This window comes from Gymnodraco acuticeps, unplaced genomic scaffold (genome assembly GCF_902827175.1).
Source record: "Gymnodraco acuticeps unplaced genomic scaffold, fGymAcu1.1, whole genome shotgun sequence".
Classification (NCBI taxonomy): domain Eukaryota; kingdom Metazoa; phylum Chordata; class Actinopteri; order Perciformes; family Bathydraconidae; genus Gymnodraco; species Gymnodraco acuticeps.
This window is the reverse complement of record NW_022991487.1, coordinates 370,001-389,022: the sequence shown is the minus strand read 5'-3', so window position 1 is coordinate 389,022 and position 19,022 is coordinate 370,001. Positions and strand designations below refer to the sequence as shown.

Here is a 19,022-nt window from a genome sequence, read left to right as displayed (position 1 = left end):
ACTGATGGGACACATCTATCATCTATCCGTGTGTGTGTGTGTGTATGTGTGTGTGTGTGTATGTGTGTGTGTGTGTGTGTGTGCATGCTTGTTTGTGTAAATGTGAGTACAAGCATGTTAATTGTGTCTGGGAATTTAATTGCATTACCGGGTGAGTAGATTATAATAGAGAATCCTAACCGAGGGAGTTTGAGGGGAGGGATGCAGTACAGTGTTTTCAGCACCTGATAACAGGAAGTCAGTCTGACATCACTTAACCTCCACTCACTCTGCTCTCTGCTCACCATTTGTTCGTCATTTCTCTTTTCAAAAAGCACTGCACAATTAGAGCTCTTAATTACATTTTCTCTTTCGAATTCATGAATCATCTGGGAGGATTGCATTGCAGGTTATATTCTCTTCTAGGATAAATGCGTGATGAATTAAGACTTCCATATTTTACACCCTGAAACCAAGGGTTGAAAAAAGAAGACCTTCTGCATAACAGAGGGAGCAATAACAGCCTGATATAATTGACTGTAGGATCCGCATTGTGCAGAAGAGTGCACCAAGTGTTGCTCCACATTTTCACTACGATTAACTTGGCCCGGCTGGTACCTAATTAAGGTTTTATTAAGCTTTAGAAGTTGGCTGCAATAGTCTGCTGCAAGGCATCACTGTCCTCTAAAGAGGCATTTACCAGGCATGTTTATGCAAATACACATTTAAATGCACATTAAAAAGTCGGAGTTTAGCTGTTTAATCAGCCATCACATTATTATTTTATTATTGTTTGGTTGATGATGCCAGCTGAAATATTAATGAGCTGGTTTAAAGGAAGCCAGTCAGAGCAGCGCCATAAAGTGCCTCTCTCAGCACTGAGGAAGCCACGCCGGCGGTGGGGGAAGAACTGCCTAATTAAATATAAATGGCCGATTACTCCACAGACTAGAATGGCACATTGTTTCACAAATTACCGTTAAGATTCAAGATGCTGCTTTATCGGTTTTTATCAATTGCAAATTGTTAACAGTGAAAGACGGAGTGTGATAGAGCTATCTGCATCAAAGACTCTCTGAGGTTGAAGGAAAAATGGTATATTTAGCTAACAAGCATCCCTTCTCCAAAAAAATCAATAAACAAGGACGGCAACGACTTGATGGTTTAATATGAAAAACTTACCTTGATCGTGCACATACAGCAACCAAGAGGGAATGAGAACGAGTGAAATGAAAAACATAAAGCATGCAATGAAAGGAATCTTTCCACAGGTTTTCTGCTTGGAAAACAGTATCCACACTTAAGGCACAAGAGTTTATTGATCTGAACCTAAAGAGTCCAGAGGATTAAACCAAGCATACATTTCCTCAGGCCCGGTGTCGCTCTCTTACCTCTGAAGGCATTGTATATGATCCCAAACAACTGTCTGGCCTGGGGCTCTCCTGAGATCAAGAGTTTCAGGAGCCCTTGAGGGATGAAGGTATCTTAGTTCAAGATTTGTCTCCACATCATTCACTGCGCCACAGTCAGCTAAAGCATTATACCTTCACACAGCAGGTATGGGTTTGCATCAGTACTACAAAGAGGTCCTGGGTGGAGGGGATTCCCACTAGATTCTACATTAAAGAGGAGGGTTGCTTTGTTCTATGAAGCTGACATAATCTTCACCTCGTGCAGTGTTTCTTAACTGGTTGGACAGATCCCAAAAGTCAGATTTTGTGAGAGTCTGTAAGCAAAGAGCAACTGCAGTGCTGCACATGACTCAGAGTTTTTTCAGCTTCACATTTGAGTTTTGTTAATATCTGTGTGGACATGGAAAGTAGTGTAGCTTGTAGCTTGTTGTCCCTGAACACCCACACTGGTGTTTTCAGTTAATCTGGCTGATTAGACAACTTCTCAGACTGTGTGGGAAGGAATAGACTGTAATTGATTGACATTTTCCTGAGTCTCCTTTTTAGATTATGTGCACATGCTGTTAGGCCTGGAAGAATTACACCTTTATCAATCTTTCTGGTAGGTCTAATCAGCCAGAATAACTGAGAACAACTGTGTGTGGGTGTTCACAGGCTTTAAAGCTAATCTTATAAAAACCACAACATTAAAGTTCATTCTTGACCTTGGAAAGTCACAGTAACAGACCTTGTGGTTAGAAAAAGTGCAGTTCTGGAGCTTTTGATTTCAATACACTGGTACCGGCCTACTGTGTTTTAAAAAATGGACATTGTCTTAACATCATCTGAACAATAAAGAACTGATACCAAACTGGTAAGGGAGAGTGTGTGATAGAAGAGAAATGTTGCATGTTTTTCTTGAAAAAGCTTATAGACCCATTAAACACTGCTGCCAAAAGTGTATGAGATGAATAAAAAATGCCAGTTTATAGATCAAACTGCTTACATGATCAACTGTGAGCTCAAATGATTTGTTTAATAGAGCTATAACCGCAATACTTTGTTGCTTATTAACCTCATCATGATACATTGTGGGCCCCACTGTGCAACCAGTCATGAATCACTCTTCTATAACATCATTTTAAATTCTACCTTTCTGTTTCTGTCTTTCTGTCTCTTCTCTGTCTTCATCCTCTCTCCCAGCAGAGTGTTTTGAGGTCTCCTGACTCCCACTTTCCCACTCAGGTTTGTGGTGCACTACAAAGAATCAACAACTTGCAAATCAATCTGTATTGACGTAGACCAGATTATCTCAGGCTGTTTCACCAAACTAGACAGAACAGCGGCTACTGACAAGACACCAACAGCCAATGATTTGTGAGAAACCTTTGCTAGTATAGATCCTATCTACATCCGTAATTGACCAAAGAAATAGGGTTAGATAATCAAGCCTGTTTAGAATATTAAATATCTGTTCACATCCAAATGTTCTGACTTTCTATAATCCCTTGAACAGACAAGAACTGAGGGTGTTTAAAAAGGTTAACACATTATTTTGACGGCAGAAAGAACATCCATCCATTTCCCACTTCATTATCCTGCTTGCTTGTTATATCCTTCCCTACAGTGTCAATCATTGTCACATATAAAAATATGGCGCTACAGTTGGTACCAAATTAAGATTTTCCTTAGCGAATGTTGACTGACAGGTTATCAGGTAGTTGGAGATAAATTTAGATACAGTTTTAGTTTTTTCACTATGAGCTGCCAGGTTTAACTCACAGTGACAGTTTATCTACAGCATGTTTACAGGTTCACTTCTAATTATAAATCAACAAAAACAATGCCACCTCAACATTAAAAGACACATCTCTATTTTCATCTTTTCTTTCTTCATGTTGCTTTTCTCTCTTGCCACAATGTCTCATGTAGGTGTTCTTTAAATGTATGGGAGACTGAGAAAACCAGAATTGTAATTGACTTAAACCAAAATAGGAGGTACAAAGATTAATGAGATTTCTACCATTACCGATAAGAGATTTTTTTTCGTCGCCATGTGTCTTATGTTGGTGCTCCTAACTTTCACGCCACATTAATCATAAACACAACAAGCAAAGGCAAAATATGCCTAACGGCCCGTCTACACTACAGGCATAAAAAAATCTTGAAGCTGGGCGTGTCTGAGGCTTGGCGATTTCTCGCGCCCAAGGCGACAAACAACCAATCAGGAATCTCCCGCCCGCCCCCGGCATACAAAGCAATAGCAATGTTAAAACGAAGTAAACTGGATATAAAATCCCCAAACAGGCGAAAACCTACCAGTTTCATCCATTGTCTCTGCCACCTCCCTCCATGCCTCGCTCCTCCGGTTTGTATCCCGGTAGATGAACAGAGACTGATCATACAGCACCGGGTGATTCACTACCGCTATAATGAATTTTCCCTCAATTTTTTTGAATATGAGGAAATGACCTGCGTAGTCTCTCCCAGCATACACACGGTTTGATTGGCTAGCGCTTGTACTGTCAGATTTGCATACGCGGGATTTGATTGGTTGATGCCAAGCATCGAGCCTCAAAAGTTGAACATTGTTCAACTTTTGATGCCGATAGATGCTCGTGATGCTTGCAAAGCCATGCCATGCTCCCCACAATGCAGTTCGGCGAAGTTTAAAAATCTTCTACGTCACCCCATTCAAATGAATGGGCGAAGCGTTGAAAGCATTTTTCGATGCCTGTAGTGTAGACGGGCCGTTAGGCATTGAATATGTTTTCATCCTCAACCATCTTTATACTCAGACAATGTTTATCTGAGTTCTTTGGTTCATTTGATTCTTTTTTAAACTGAGATACAAATAATTTGCTCATGTTGGTGCCAAATTAGGATTGCCTACAACCAAGCTACGTATTTGACACAAATACATTAATTTGGATCAAATGTTGTCGTTCATAGTGACCCATTTTAACAATTGGAGTTGCCAAGTTTAGCTTGTGATCAGTACATGTCCTTCAGGCTTGTAGGAGACTGCCCACAATTGTCAACATACAGTATGAAGCAAAAACAAATAATCATTTTGCTAAAAGATAATGTGCTATGTAGTTCGGCTCTACGGGTAAACTACAGTAAAAACTACAAGACCTATGCCACCCCTACATGTACCTTCACTTTGAGCGTTTCCCTCCTCTCCGTGCCTAGGTGAGGTTGTTGTTTTGTGACCTTGAATATCATGTTCGTATCCATGAGTCTTGTGTATGTGTCCTTCAGGCTTGTGGGAGACTGACACACATAAAGGACATAGCAATCAACAGCTTTTATACATTTATTCTGTGACAAATTTGGTTTGGGTTAGAAGTTGCTAAGTTTAGCCTTGTGCTAAAAATGTATACTACATATTGACAGAACACTAGATTAACTACACTACATATAGTACTAACATGTACCTTTGTGTTCCGCCTCACTATTTACACTGTGCCCAGATGAAGTGGTGGTGTTGTGGCCATGAGACTCTTCTATGTGACCATGCATCGATTCTTCAATGCCAAAAGTGAGAACGTGGCCATGAGTCTGTTGTTTGTGGACATGAGTCTCTCTTACTTGGCCATGTTTCGGTTGTACCTGGCCTGGAGTCTCTTGTACATGAGTCTCTTGAACATGGCTATGCATCTCCTGTACCTGGCCATGAGTATCTTCTTTGTGGGCATGAGTCTCTTCTTTCTGGCCATGAGTCTCTTCTTTGTGGGCATGAGTCTCTTCTTTGTGGGCATGAGTCTCTTCTTTGTGGCCATGAGTCTCTTCTTTGTGGCCATGAGTCTCTTCTTTGTGGCCATGAGTCTCTTCTTTCTGGCCATGAGTCTCTTCTTTCTGGCTATGGGTCTCTTCTTTCTGGCCAAGAGTCCCTTCAACGTGGCCTTGAGTCTCTTGTGCATGGGTATGAGTCCCTTCAACGTGGCCATGAGTCTCTTGTACATGGCCATGTGTGTCTCGTATGTGGCCTTGAGTCTCTTGTGCATGGGTATGAGTCCCTTCAACGTGGCCATGAGTCTCTTGTACATGGCCATGTGTGTCTCGTATGTGGCCTTGAGTCTCTTGTGCATGGGTATGAGTCCCTTCAACGTGGCCTTGAGTCCCTACTATGTGGCCTTGAGTCTCTTGTGCATGGCCATGTGTGTCTCGTATGTGGTCTTTTGTCTCTTTTACGTTACCATGAATCTCTGATTTGTGGTAATGAGCATCTTCAACGTGGCCATGCGTTGCTTGTACATGACCATAAGTCTCTTGTACTTGGTCATGAATCTCTGGTTTCTGGCCATGAATCTCTTTTACATGGCCATGAGTTTCTTGTACGTGACCATGATTGTCATTTACTTGTCCATAATTCTCTGATTTATGGCCATTCATTTCTTGTACATGGCCATGAGTCTCCTTTACTACTCTATGTGATTCTTGTATTTGGGCATGGATCTCTGGTTTGTGACCATGATTTTCTTCAACATGGCCATGCGTTGGTTGTACCATGCCAAGAGTGTCCTGGACTTTGACATAAGTCTCTTGTTGGTGACCATGAGTCACTTGTACGTTGCCATTAGTCTGTTGTCTGTGGCCATGCGTCTCTTCAATATGTCCATGAGTTTCTTGTTCCTGGCTATGAGTCTTTTGTAAATGGTCATATGACTCTTGTTTGTCGACTTCAGTCCCCACTATGTGGCCGTGCTTTTCTTGTACATGGCCATAAGTATCTTGTAGGTGACCGTGAGAGTCTTTTTCGTTGCCATGAGTCTCTTGTCCGTGTCCCTCAGAATTGTGGGAAACTGAAACATAACAGTTGCCTTTTAATACAACAAACAAAAAGTAAAAACATGGTCTAGTCTACAGGGGCAATGTTTTGCTTAATTGCCAGGTTTAAATTGTGGAGGAGGTTCGTCTACTGCATATTTTCATCACTACAGGTTGACTACAGTATATAGAACTACAAGATTATTGCTACCACTAAATACCATAAAAGTACCTTCCCCTTGCTCAGATGAGACTGTTGTTTTGTGGCCATGAGTGTGAAGTTGATGCTCCTCAGACTTGTTGGGGACTGAAACACCACAAATATTATTCACATTAAAAAGCAAACGTGTTGATACATTTCTGCATCTCCCAACGTCAGGAGGGTGAGTTGCCAAGTTCAGCTTGTAAGGAAAGTTTGGCATATTTTTTGCAACTGAAGTAAACTAAAGTATGTAAATATTGGAGAACTTTGCCTTCACTTCATATAAAAGTGATACCTTTTCTTTTGTTCTGCTCGCTTTCCGCCCCGTGCCCAGATGGCGGTGTTTTGTGTTCATGGGCCTCATGTACAAGTGCCTCATATTCAAGGGGAACTGAAACACAACACTCGCCATTGAAATAACAAACAAAAGTCTACAAATATATCTACTATTTCCATTGTTTTAGGGAACCATGGTTGAGAGTTGCATTGTAGTGTACTTCACATGTTTGCATAAGTTATACTACAACATTCATCTACATGAACTCTATTGTAGTGGATATACTCTAACTCTCTACATACACAAGATATACCTGTCTCTTCAGTTGTTTTTTCTTCACCATCCTCCTCCTCCTCCTCCTCCTCCTCCTCCTCCTCCTCCTCCTCCTCCTCCTCCTCCTCCTCCTCCTCCTCCTCCTCCTCCTCCTCCTCCTCCTCCTCCTCCTCCTCCTCCTCCTCCTCCTCCTCCTCCTCCTCCTCCTCCTCACTAACCCTTCCCTTGCCCAGGTAAGGTTGCTGTTTTGTTGCCTTGAGTCTCATGAAAGTGTTCCTCAAACATGTGGGAGACTGAAACAACGTAATCGAAAAATAAGTTTGATAAGAGACAGTTTTGCTTTAAGTTGCCAAGTTTACCACAATGTGAAATTCTATACTTTAAATTATCACCACTACACCCAATTACATTTGGCTACAATTACTACGCTATGTAGTCAAAATATACCTTGCATATGTCGAGGTGAAGTTGTTTTGTGGCCATGTACCTCTCCTTCAGATATATGGCGGACCAAGACACTACAATGTTCATTAAAATAACAAGAATACATCTATATATACACCTATTGTTTCACCTTTTTTTTTAGGGGGCCATGTGTTGTGAGTTTCTACGTTTGATTTTAGTTTATTGCACATCGTTTTTCATACTTTTGATCAGTATATGATTGTATAAATCAGATATTGTATCATATTAGATTTGTATACTTTACACAGATAGAAGATTGACACACTGTAATGATATTTATCATGAGAAAACACAGTTGTTGTCACAAAAAAGAAACGGTTCTACTATTACTAAGTTGTAATAGTTTATCTACTTCATATCCTTTTCTCAGAAAGATAAATCTGTAGATAAATACATTCTTTATCTATTTCACCTTCATCCTACTATTGGTGCCAATTTGATTTAGCTCCATCGCTTTTGCTGAGTGACTATCAGGTTTTTACGGTCCTGCTTTTCATTGTGTGCTGTCAAGTTATACTCATATTAAAAGTTTATCTACTGCATATTTACAGCGCCAAAAGTAAACTACTGTATATAAATCCACAAGAATGACGCCACAACAAAGTATAAAATAATAATGCTGCTCTTTTCAGTTTCTCTAGCTTTATGATCCTTCTCCTTTTCTGTTTTGAGGCCAATATAATCAGATGTTGTACAAGAACGCATGAGGTGTTTTACAGGCTGAACAAAAATAACTTTATAATTAGGCTGATACTGCAGTGGGTTAAGATTACTGATATCGTCTGCCTTTCTCCCCTTTTTCCTCAGGGACCTTGTTTTCCTTTCTCTTTTCCTTTCACCCTCTGTCAGATAGTGGATCATCAGGGGCCTCAGCCCTGGTTTTTTTATTTTTTGGAAAAAGCTTTGAGAGTCAGAGAAGCTTGAGAAACTCGTTCATCACTGCACTTTCCTTCTGCGTGTGGAAGAAATGACATGTACTTCCTTTTATCTGAATGTCCTAACATTTCGTGTATATGCTTGTATCTTTGTTCTTTTTTATAATCTATATAATCTTATCCTATATCTGGTGAGAGTGTATTTGCCCAAAATATGAATATTCATAGGATGCTATATCATGTATTGTATTATTTCCCCTTATGTTGAGATTTAATGTTCTCTGCGGTGCGCTCACACAAAGAATCTCAAATCAACTCCAGCTCACACATCCCGCTTTTACTGCATTTTTAATTGTCGCTTGCTCAAGTTTTCCCTTTTCTTTCTCTTTTCTCTACATGTTCCACTTTCCCAGAGGGCTTTATGCCTTTCCCAGCATCCTTTGCTTTGTGTTTTTAGGGCTACGAATAAAATAACAGAGATGTGAAACTGGTTCAGTTTATGGATCAAGCTTCCTCTTCCTTTTAGGGGGCACGATTCAATAAATCTAAACACCACAGTCTTTCTCACAGAGTCGATTCAGACTAAAAATATAATTAGCCAATCACATGAAGCGACCACAACATGCACGTCATTGATGGACGAATGATCACCACACCACCAGAGAATACAATGCATCCATCTGGGTTTCCCCTTGAGGTGTTTTTGCACCGGCGATGTACGTCTCCAGTTATTCTTCAGAGGGGGGCATCCTGCAAGCATCCTGCTCCCCTGCAGAGCGTCCCCCTTCAGGCGATCTCCCGCCCACTCACTCCCCCTTCATCCTTCCCTCCCCCTCCCTGGGGCTCCAGTGAGACAGGCCGCCAGCAGCTGTTCTCACAGCACCCTGGACCATTTCACACAACTGGCATCATGCCATCAGTACATCTCATCAAAGTAACCCCTGCCTCCCCCTACTCATGTCCGACTCTGGCCCCACTGGACCTCCTCTCTCACACATCTGTCACCGCTACACACACGCACACACACACGCACACACACACACACACACACACACACACACACACACACACACACACACACACACACACACACACACACACACACACACACACACACACACACACACACACACACACACACACACACACACACACACACACACATTCACACACACACACACACACACACACACACACACACACACACACACACACACACACGTAGTCTGAATCACAGTTGTTTCAAAAGGCTGATGTAGCACAGCAGTGAGCATAAATGCATTTAATCTCAGGACTGGTGCTGCCTTGGGGGCAGGAGTGATTTGAACTGTTCTTGGCATTCATCTCAATCAGCTCATCCGAACTGTCTGAAGCAGCGTTCAGAGCTCCTGCTCACTTTACACAGACACATAAGAGGAACCTCAAAGATCATGTCTTCATTTTATTTAAATCTTGACATTCATGTATTATTGCCCCTCTATGACATAATATTTTTATAGTATATATTTATTTTCCCTCCAAATTTCAACCCCAAAAAGACCATTTGTACATCAATTACTCACCATGTGCTACCTTGAATTTGTGAAAAGAATAGTGAATAGACTTGATGATTTGTATTACATTTGGTCTGTCCTTACTATATCAAAACTTCCGTTATGTTCACTACTTCCCAAATGCATTTTCACTTAAACTTTAGTATTTGAAACACTTCTGCATAAACAGTTTTACGCTTGTGCAAGCATCTGTTCAAGTATTGTCTTTTGCAGAAATGTTTTAAATATTGAGTTTTTTTTTTTTAATGCATACGTTTGTGAAGTAGTGAGCTTACGACTGGATACACGACACTTGAATTATATAATGCACGAGTTGTGGGAGAATTTGCAAATAGGTCATTTGATTTACGGTTGATATACTGTTGCTAAACAGAGCCCCCATTTACGTCAATCTATCCAAAGATGTTCTCCATTTTTGTTGAACTTTGTTCCCTGTTGAGGCATACCAGGTAACTTTCTTTAAACATTCAAGTTAACTCGGGGTGAGTGATTTTTATAAAAATGATAATTTTGGCATGGAGTATTCTCCTAATGTTAAGGGGGATGTTTTTGGATTAGATCTGATTCTGTCTGCTGTTACGTCTTCACATCTTTCCGTCACTCTGATCATGTGGCTGATACTCCACGATCCGCTCTCTGTCTCCAAATGATGCAAAGACAGTGTCATCTGAGACATTTCTCAACCTGCCAGAGCTCATCCTGCCTCTCACTCACTCGCCCACATTAACTCCATTCCACTGCCACCAACCTAAATTGAATAAGCGTCTCTGACATGTGATACGATGCTGAACAACATAAGATTATAAAAGCTTATGAGCACGTTAACGTCACTTTCACCTCCTGAACAATGTCCATTTCAGAGAGGTTCCACCCCATAAAAACCATCAAGCTGTAACTAAATTAGATGATTCTATTTTCTGGCACTACTCTATATCTACTGTCATCTATGGGTGTGCCTTACCTCCTCTCTCACTATGCCTCGGCTCTGAGTGTTTTCCCTCAGTTTCAGGCAGGCTCTTGTGATGGTAAAGACGAGTCAGGACAGACTTCATTGTGATTGGATGGTACTGGTGGTGGTTATGTTGATCAACAACTGGATGATGTGTGGACTCCTTTGGGACTGGGACAGACAGATGTGTGTGTTCAGGGGTGGTCTCTGAAGGTGTGAGCTCCTCTGCTGAAGGGGGGGGGGGAACCTCTGCAGGAACAGGAAGTGTGTCAGATTCTCCTGTATGTAGTGGGGGCTCATACAAAGGGCTGGGTTGCGGTTGAATTGTTCATTTAGCTGAAATGACCCTGAGATTTTTAAGGGGCAGCCATGATAAGAGCTGCTGGGCTCTCTAGATGATAGGAAAGGAGCCTCAATACTTCCCTTATAATCTCCTTTAGTTTAGGATACACTGGACCATCTAGTAGGAAGGAAAGGAGATAATGTTTCCCACAATACCTTGCAGGCGCAAAATTGAACTAGATGGGCCGTTCACAGAAACAACAGGTCATGACAATGCGGATCATCTAAGTCACAATGCTTATTCAGAATTTTCCAATTTATGCCGTAATTTGAAGAAGGGCCTTTTGGTTTTGAACTTTCTACACTGTTAAATCAAAATGCGAAATATGAAAGTTACTTTTATTACTGTCAAAGGATCAAATACATTTTCACAGTATTTATTGTGTTATATGGGGTTTCTTAAACTGTTTCTCAACCTATTTGAATGGTGGTGATGTGTGGCCTAACAAATTATGCATTGCATAAAGTTGTATTTGTCTAAATACGTTCATACAATCCCAAGGGGGATTCATGTGAATTAAAACATGTGGAGTGTTTATGATAATGTTACACTTTTATTTTATTTAAATTCTCACATTGGTTATAAACAAAATATGATTCTCCTATGTCCATGTTTATAAAGCCTCCATATACTACACTATAAGAGCGCACAGGGCAAAGTATCTGGACCTAATCAGCTGTACGGAATGTTTTTCGTTTGCCAATGGCAGACATAATTATAACATCCGCATGCGCAACATAACTACGTCGGCCATTAAAAGAGCAGTCAGATTCTTCACGTATTTCATTAACCCCATGATGTTTCTCATAGAGGTTGAAGAATATTACATTATTACATTACATGTCATTTGTTAGACGCTTTTATCCAAAGCGACTTATTCAGTACTGTGGACAATCCTCACAGGAGCAATTTGGGGTGAAGTGTCTCAGAGACACAACGACATGCTGACTGCAGTGGGACTCCAACTTGGTACCCCCTGTTCCGAAGTCCAGCACACTATCCACTGAGCCACAGCCACCATACAGCCAAATATGCTGTAATATATTGTTTAGGTAAGACCTGCATTTTTTGACAATTCTTCCACTCTAACACATTGTCTGAAAGTTGGGTGGAGCCCTCTGTAACTTTGGTTTCTGCTGCTTTAGCTCTGGTGTCTGTTGCATTAGTTTCATGAGGACAGATAATGTAAATGCAATGAGGAACGAGCAGGCTAAGACATTAGCATAAGAGATGCAGCCTCAGATTGTTTATCCAAAGAAAGCCTAGCACGCACACACACACACACACACACACACACACACACACACACACACACACACACACACACACACACACACACACACACACACACACACACACACACACACACACACACACACACACACACACACACACACACACACAGAAGTGAGAACACAGTGATGGTGTGATTTCACACTGCTGAGATAGGCTAAACTCAAAAGCTGTTCCACAACCCTTTCACTGCCAGAGAACTGTTTTTTTGTTTGTTCTGTAAAACACAGTGACCGTTAAAGGTGTGACTATTGTTATCATGGTTGTAAAATGAAATATCACAGTGTGTGTCAAAGTGTGTTGCTCTGTTTTACACTTACCATGCTGTTTGGGGATGTGTGCATATGTGTTTTTGTCATCTCCCAGTTTGAGAGATGAACAATAACGGACATTTCCACGTGTCACCTTCACATCAGCAATGAATGAATTCTGTACAGTGATACAATACCACATCATCTGAATACACAAAACGGCTGGTAAACATGTAGTGTCCCTGGTTTGGCTAACCTGAAGTGGATGGACCTGGATGTTTCTTGTTCCTCTGAGTTTGTATTATATATGTTTTATTGCACTTATTGTAAGTTGATTTGGATAAACGCGTCAGCTGAATTAAGTGTTGTGTTATCTAACATGGTTTAGTTTCCTGATTTCTATCCTACGGTTAGAGAAAGTAGCATTAATCTTCTAGTTCTAATATTTATGTTCCCTCTAGGATAGTCGGTTATCCACCTCCATTGTTTCAACTAGGGATGCTCCGATCGATCGGTCACCGATCGATATCGGCCGATACTCACTCTCTACCGATCGATCGGTGCTCTCTAAACATGCCGATCGCGAGAGCCGATCGCATGACGTAAAATACATGACACTTTTCTCTGTGTGCGGCAAAACAAGCTCGCCAAAATGGCTTCACCGGTCTGGCATTATTTTAAGGTGTCCGAAAAAGACAGTAAAATAGCGGTATGCAACATGTGTGAAGCAGAAATCCTGCAGCTCCGCCCGCCGGACAGGTAAGCGCAGCGAAACACACACACAGGGAGAACCAGACCGCAGTTCATTTCCTCATATTCCAAACGAGAAATTACGGTAGCAAATCACCCGGTTCTTTACCACCAGAACTATTAACGGGATACAAACCGGAGGAACCAGGCATGGAGGGAGGTGGCAGAGACAGTGGGTGAAACTGGTAAGTTTTCGCCTGTTTGGGGAGTTTATATATGGCCTAGCCCATAAAAGCATAAAAACCCCGGGGTTTTTTGCTTTGTATGTCGGGGGCGGGAGATTCATGTGATTGGTTGTTGGTCGTGTTGCTCGCAAAAAATCCCCAAGCGTTCAGACCAGGGGCGGCGCCAGGGGGGAGCTAGGGGGTGCTGAAGCACCCCCCAGGATTGCCAAAGCACCCCCTAAGCACCCCCAAGAAATATGTGTTTTGTTTTTTTTCGAAAATTATTATTATTATTTTTATTAAATTAAATTACAAATATTAATGATTACATCAATGCATATGTGAAACAAACACATTTTTGACCAAAAACATAAAGCCAACACAGGTGATATGATTAGGCCAATGGTCAGCACCCATTCGATTGTTGACCTACCCATAGGCTAAATTACTTTGTGACACTTGATTGACTTCCTGTTAGCTAGAGCGCCAAATGATTTGCTAACAGCAAAGTGAAAAATTGATCGTTTTTTAGTCCTTAAACGACCACGTGTGGACACTCAATCAAAACCAACTGAAAGCGAGAGGGATTCTGCACATAATAGGCCTCGTGAGTACAAGTAGCTTACCTCTGGGTCTCTGTGTTTCATTCAAGCCCTGCTCTGTGTGTGTGTGTGTGTGTGTGTGTGTGTGTGTGGCACGAGCCATTTTGTGTGCGTGCGTGCGCGAGCGAGCGAGAGAGCTCGCCTCGCGCACCAGTGGGTATCTACCGGAGATCGTTGTGGTTAGCATCTGGTGCTAGCTAGCCAAGCTAATGGATATAAGGAGCTTTTTCAACAACAAGGTGGAGGGAGAACTCTCTCCTGTCAGACGGAGAGTCTCAGGTAACCTCAACTCAGGTGAAGTAAAGGACTCTCTCAGTGTTTAGATAGTTAACTTTAGTCTAGTTATCTCAGTGGGTCTCAAACGGTTTGTTTTAAAAGGGGAGTGATTTGTAAAATATCTATAAAGAAATAGAAAATCTGTTGACAGTTCTGTTTCGTATGGGTGTTGAGATGTATCCATAGATCTCTTAATGTTGCTCTCAAAGTGCACCAGATTGATGCTTTTAACTTAAATATGTAACAAAAAATCTTCCCGGGGGAGCTAGCCCCCGGACCCCCCTAGAGGAGGTGAGGACCCTCCTAGAGGAGGTGAGGTCCGCTCCCCACTTGTAAAAATAGCACTTTACCCCTGCCTATATGCCGTGAGCTGATTATCGAGCCTTCATTGTAACAGTCGCGGGTGCACTGTGTGTGTGCGCAAGTGGGGAGTGTTGCAGTAGAAAATTCAACTGTAGCGCTGGTGCATTAATGGGAAACCCTAAATGTGTGAGCACCCTCTATGAAACGTCAAGCTACCCCACAGCACCCCCTAGAGAAAATCTCTGGCGCCGCCACTGGTTCAGACACGCCCAGCTCCAAGATTTTCAAGATTTTTGAAAAGCTGCTGTGTGGACGTACCGTAAGAGTTAGACCTAACACACTTAGCTATTTTATACCTCTGGAACAAGCTAAACTAGTTATTATAAATATATTTATTCTTCATTGTCGGGTCACTCATTACTGGATCAGTGAGCTGCATGAGATACTGACAGGCTGTCAGGAGAGAGAGAGAGAGAGGGGGAGAGAGGAAAAGAGAGCGCTTCCGCTAATTTCTCCCGTGTTATTATCCAAAGTGAATGTAAACTTGAATAATGTACATCATTTGAATGTAATAATTAAGTTGATTGTTGTTTGTGGAAGCTCCAGTGAATGAGCCCCATTAACTGAGTTTTAAACATCACTTTAAATGGAAGATTTAAAGTGATGTTTAAATCTTCCATTTAGGCCCCGCCCACTTGATCGGATCGGCGATCGGTATCGGCCGATACTGATTCCGTCGATCGGCACCAAAATTGGCGATCGGAGCATCCCTAGTTTCAACTAAATGTGGAAAACAGATATAGAGAAAGCATGAAACGGGCACAAAAGAGGGCTAGCAAGGGAGTTGTAATCTCTAACTAATCAATACAAGCAGGAGTTTTTATAACTTTGACCATCTATTCTAGGGTGACCATATTTTGATTTCCAAAAAAGAGGACATGCTGCCCCCAGCCTCGAGATACTTAATGATACTCAACGTTTACTCAAAGATGCCTTATTGTTTTAAAGTATGCCTCCTCTGTATGGATATACAATTATTATTTATATTATTTTACTGTATATAACACAATAATATCTCTCTATAACCAAAGACACACCAAACCAAGGTTACTCAACAATCAACATGCTTTATTATGCCTAGAATTATCTCTGACAAATCTCAAATGCACAAGAATAACTTAAACATCAACCTGTAACAAAATAATAGCTCTCTTTTCAAGTCTTACTGGACACAAAATAAATAACAAAATATATGAAATAGTATAAAATAGAAAATCCAGCTTTAACAAATAATCTCGTTGTATCTTGTCAATGTAAACAATAAAACAGTAACCTCACATACATACTAATCTAATTATTTTAAAAGTGCACTATGCAGTTTTGGATTTCATAATTGCCATTAGTGAACATAACATAACATTTGATTACCTAAATCAAACCAAACACATTTTGAGGCACCATGAACCAAATATAAGCCTACTTTAAATGTTTGTAAACACAATTCCAGGCCCTGTCATTGTAAACAACCAGTGAAACCACAACTTTTCACATATTTCTAGCTTCAAACAGTTTTCTAGGGTCCCAATTTAAAATGAAAAGTTTAAAGTTTCTCTCCCACAGCTACATAGCTTTCTCTCTCTGCATAGCTGCATACTTCAATCTTCTTCATCCTGCTTTTCTTCTTCATCCTCCATCAATATTTAGCTGTGGAGCTGATCTTTCCCAGCAGTTTTCGGTTGCTCAACAAATAAGCATGAAAGTCTTTGCAAGACATGTCTTTCAAATGGTATTGCACACATAGAATCCCCGTCAGTGACTCAACAGACAGCTGGTTCCTCTCCTTGGTCCACTGGCTCTGCATCAGTGAGAAAACCCTCTCAACATTTGCATTGTGAGAGGAAAGTGTAAAGACAAACTGTGCAATCTTCAGTAGTTCTGAGTAACATGCAATGCTTTTGGCCTTCTCAAAATATTTGGTCCACTTCTGGAGCACCTGCAGGCCACTGAACTCCTCATCACTACCTTTCTGTGAATCTCTTCAGATTGGTGACCTGGTCAAAACACTTGACATCATCAATTACCACCCCCTTCTCTCCTAGGAACTTGATGCAGGCCTCCACATCATTCCACTCAGATCCATCCACGTGAATGTGGAGAACTCTTCCATGGGAGTCATCCACTTCTCCAGATACTCCAGACATGTACTGTACAGGCCTTGCACATCAGCACATAACTGGTCATATTCCTTACCAAGTCCATCACTACGCTGTTGTGCCAGTAGTCCCTTAACTTTAAGGGACATGAAGTTGTTGCTCTTGCGTTCAAGAAGAATGGTGTGGATGCTGTTCATTATTTTCTTTACCTCCATAATGGAGTTATTCTCCTTTTCCATGTCTTGAATGTGGGTGTGGAACCCAGACATGAGTGAGTGCATGTGCCAGAGGTAGATCTCACTGAATTCGTTTTCAAAAAACTTCTTGATCACTATGAGTGGTTTTTGCTGAGACAGAAAGAATGCCTTTAAGGCTGGAAACATCTGTACCATCCTCTCAATGCCTGGGAACAATGACAGCCACCTTGTCTTGCTGTGAGAAAGCATCCTTCTGTATTCAATGTCAACAAAATCACAGTACTCCTTCAGGCTCTCAGTGCGCACAGTGTAAATGTGGAAGTACTGGTAGATTTTGAACATGATATTCTCAAGGTCAATATCTATTGTGTCTGCCCCATGATGAACACAATTATTCAATATGTGTGCTGGGCAACCCACACCGATCAGTGTTCTTCTGCAGCAACCTCTTCAAATTTGCAAACACATTCTTTCCCCCTTCATCACGTCGGATTCCTCCAAAGTTTGTGTTGCAATTGTCGCCAGTAAATGCAATGCATTTTTCAGACAAATTGTTTTTTGCCAATGTTTCAATGAGATATTGTGCAATGGTTTCTGCTGTCTCATTTGGTGTGTCTTTAACCTAGATTAATTTTGTTTGCATGCCACCCCTCTTCCAGTCAAAGTACTGGATTATGATTGGGAATATTTTCACTGCTCCGTGGTTACTCCCGTCTGTAGAAACACCACAGTACTGGATTTCTTTGAGTGCTTCATGTGCGACATCAATCGAGTGGGGCGCTATAACACCATTGACAATGGCTTCGGTTTTAGTGCGCGCACTACTGAATTTTTTGGCAGTGTCAGAGTCTGGAAATGTTTTTTTTTAGCAAGGCACTTGTGCAATCCATAGATCTGTAGCGGTTGTGATGTTTCACAGTGTGAAATGCAAACGCACCCTCCGCTGCATTTACAGCCTCCTCTGTTTTGCCTGGTCTAACAAAGAACTCTGTCAACTTTGCCGACAAACTCTCACCTTGCACAGCTTTCCTATGTGTGTCTGTGTCCATGTGCGCTTTAAGATCGCCTGCACCTTTATTGGACACACACACGTATGTGCAAGCTTTGCACACGGTGCACTCCGCCTCCCATTTGTTCCGACCGGGTCGGTACATTTGGAATTTATTCTACAATTCATCTGTAAAAGTACATTTGCGCTTTGGCATTGTGAATGTGAGCTGCGGTCCGCTCTGTCCCCTTCCTCTGTTTGTGTGTCAGCGTAGTTGTAGAGCCGCCCACAAAGCTTCAGACTCAGGGATTACGTCACACACGCAACAGAGTACCGTAGTATTCTGTGCAATGCGCCAGTCAATTTAAGTAGGCCTACATGCAAACGGTCCGCGAAACCCGGACATTTTCATGAATTTATAAACCCCCCCCGGACGACCCGGACAGGGCGTGAAAAGAGGACATGTCCGGGCAAAAGAGGACGTTTGGTCTCCCTAATCTATTCTAACTATTCTAGTATAATCACACTACTATTATGATTTAACCTATACTTTGCAAGAGCCTACCTTCACTTAGATCAGGATGATGAGGGTTTAGAGAGCTGAAATGTGAGCTTTCAACCCCATAAACGGAGCCGCTGGAGGATAAGGAATCTGCATGTAGAAGTAAAAAGCTCTAAGTGTCATTTTCAGCCATGCAACAGCCAACAGCGCCATCACTCTCTCAGCAATGCAGCAAACAATCCAAGCTGATCCATTACATAATCTGTGACGTGGGCCTGTCTGTTTGTGCAGATGGACTCATGCACACACACACACACACACACACACACACACACACACACACACACACACACACACACACACACACCACACACACAACACACACACACACACACACACACACACACACACACACACACCACACACACCACACACACACACACACACACACACACACACACAC

General features: G+C 41.7%; 1 protein-coding gene across 1 annotated transcript in view; it reads right to left on the bottom strand.

Annotated features, from left to right (window-relative positions):
- The window catches only part of LOC117533107 (netrin-G2), an 86,164-nt gene that overhangs the window by 7,071 nt on the left and 60,071 nt on the right, over positions 1–19,022 (bottom strand). The gene's annotated exons all lie outside the window — the stretch shown is intronic.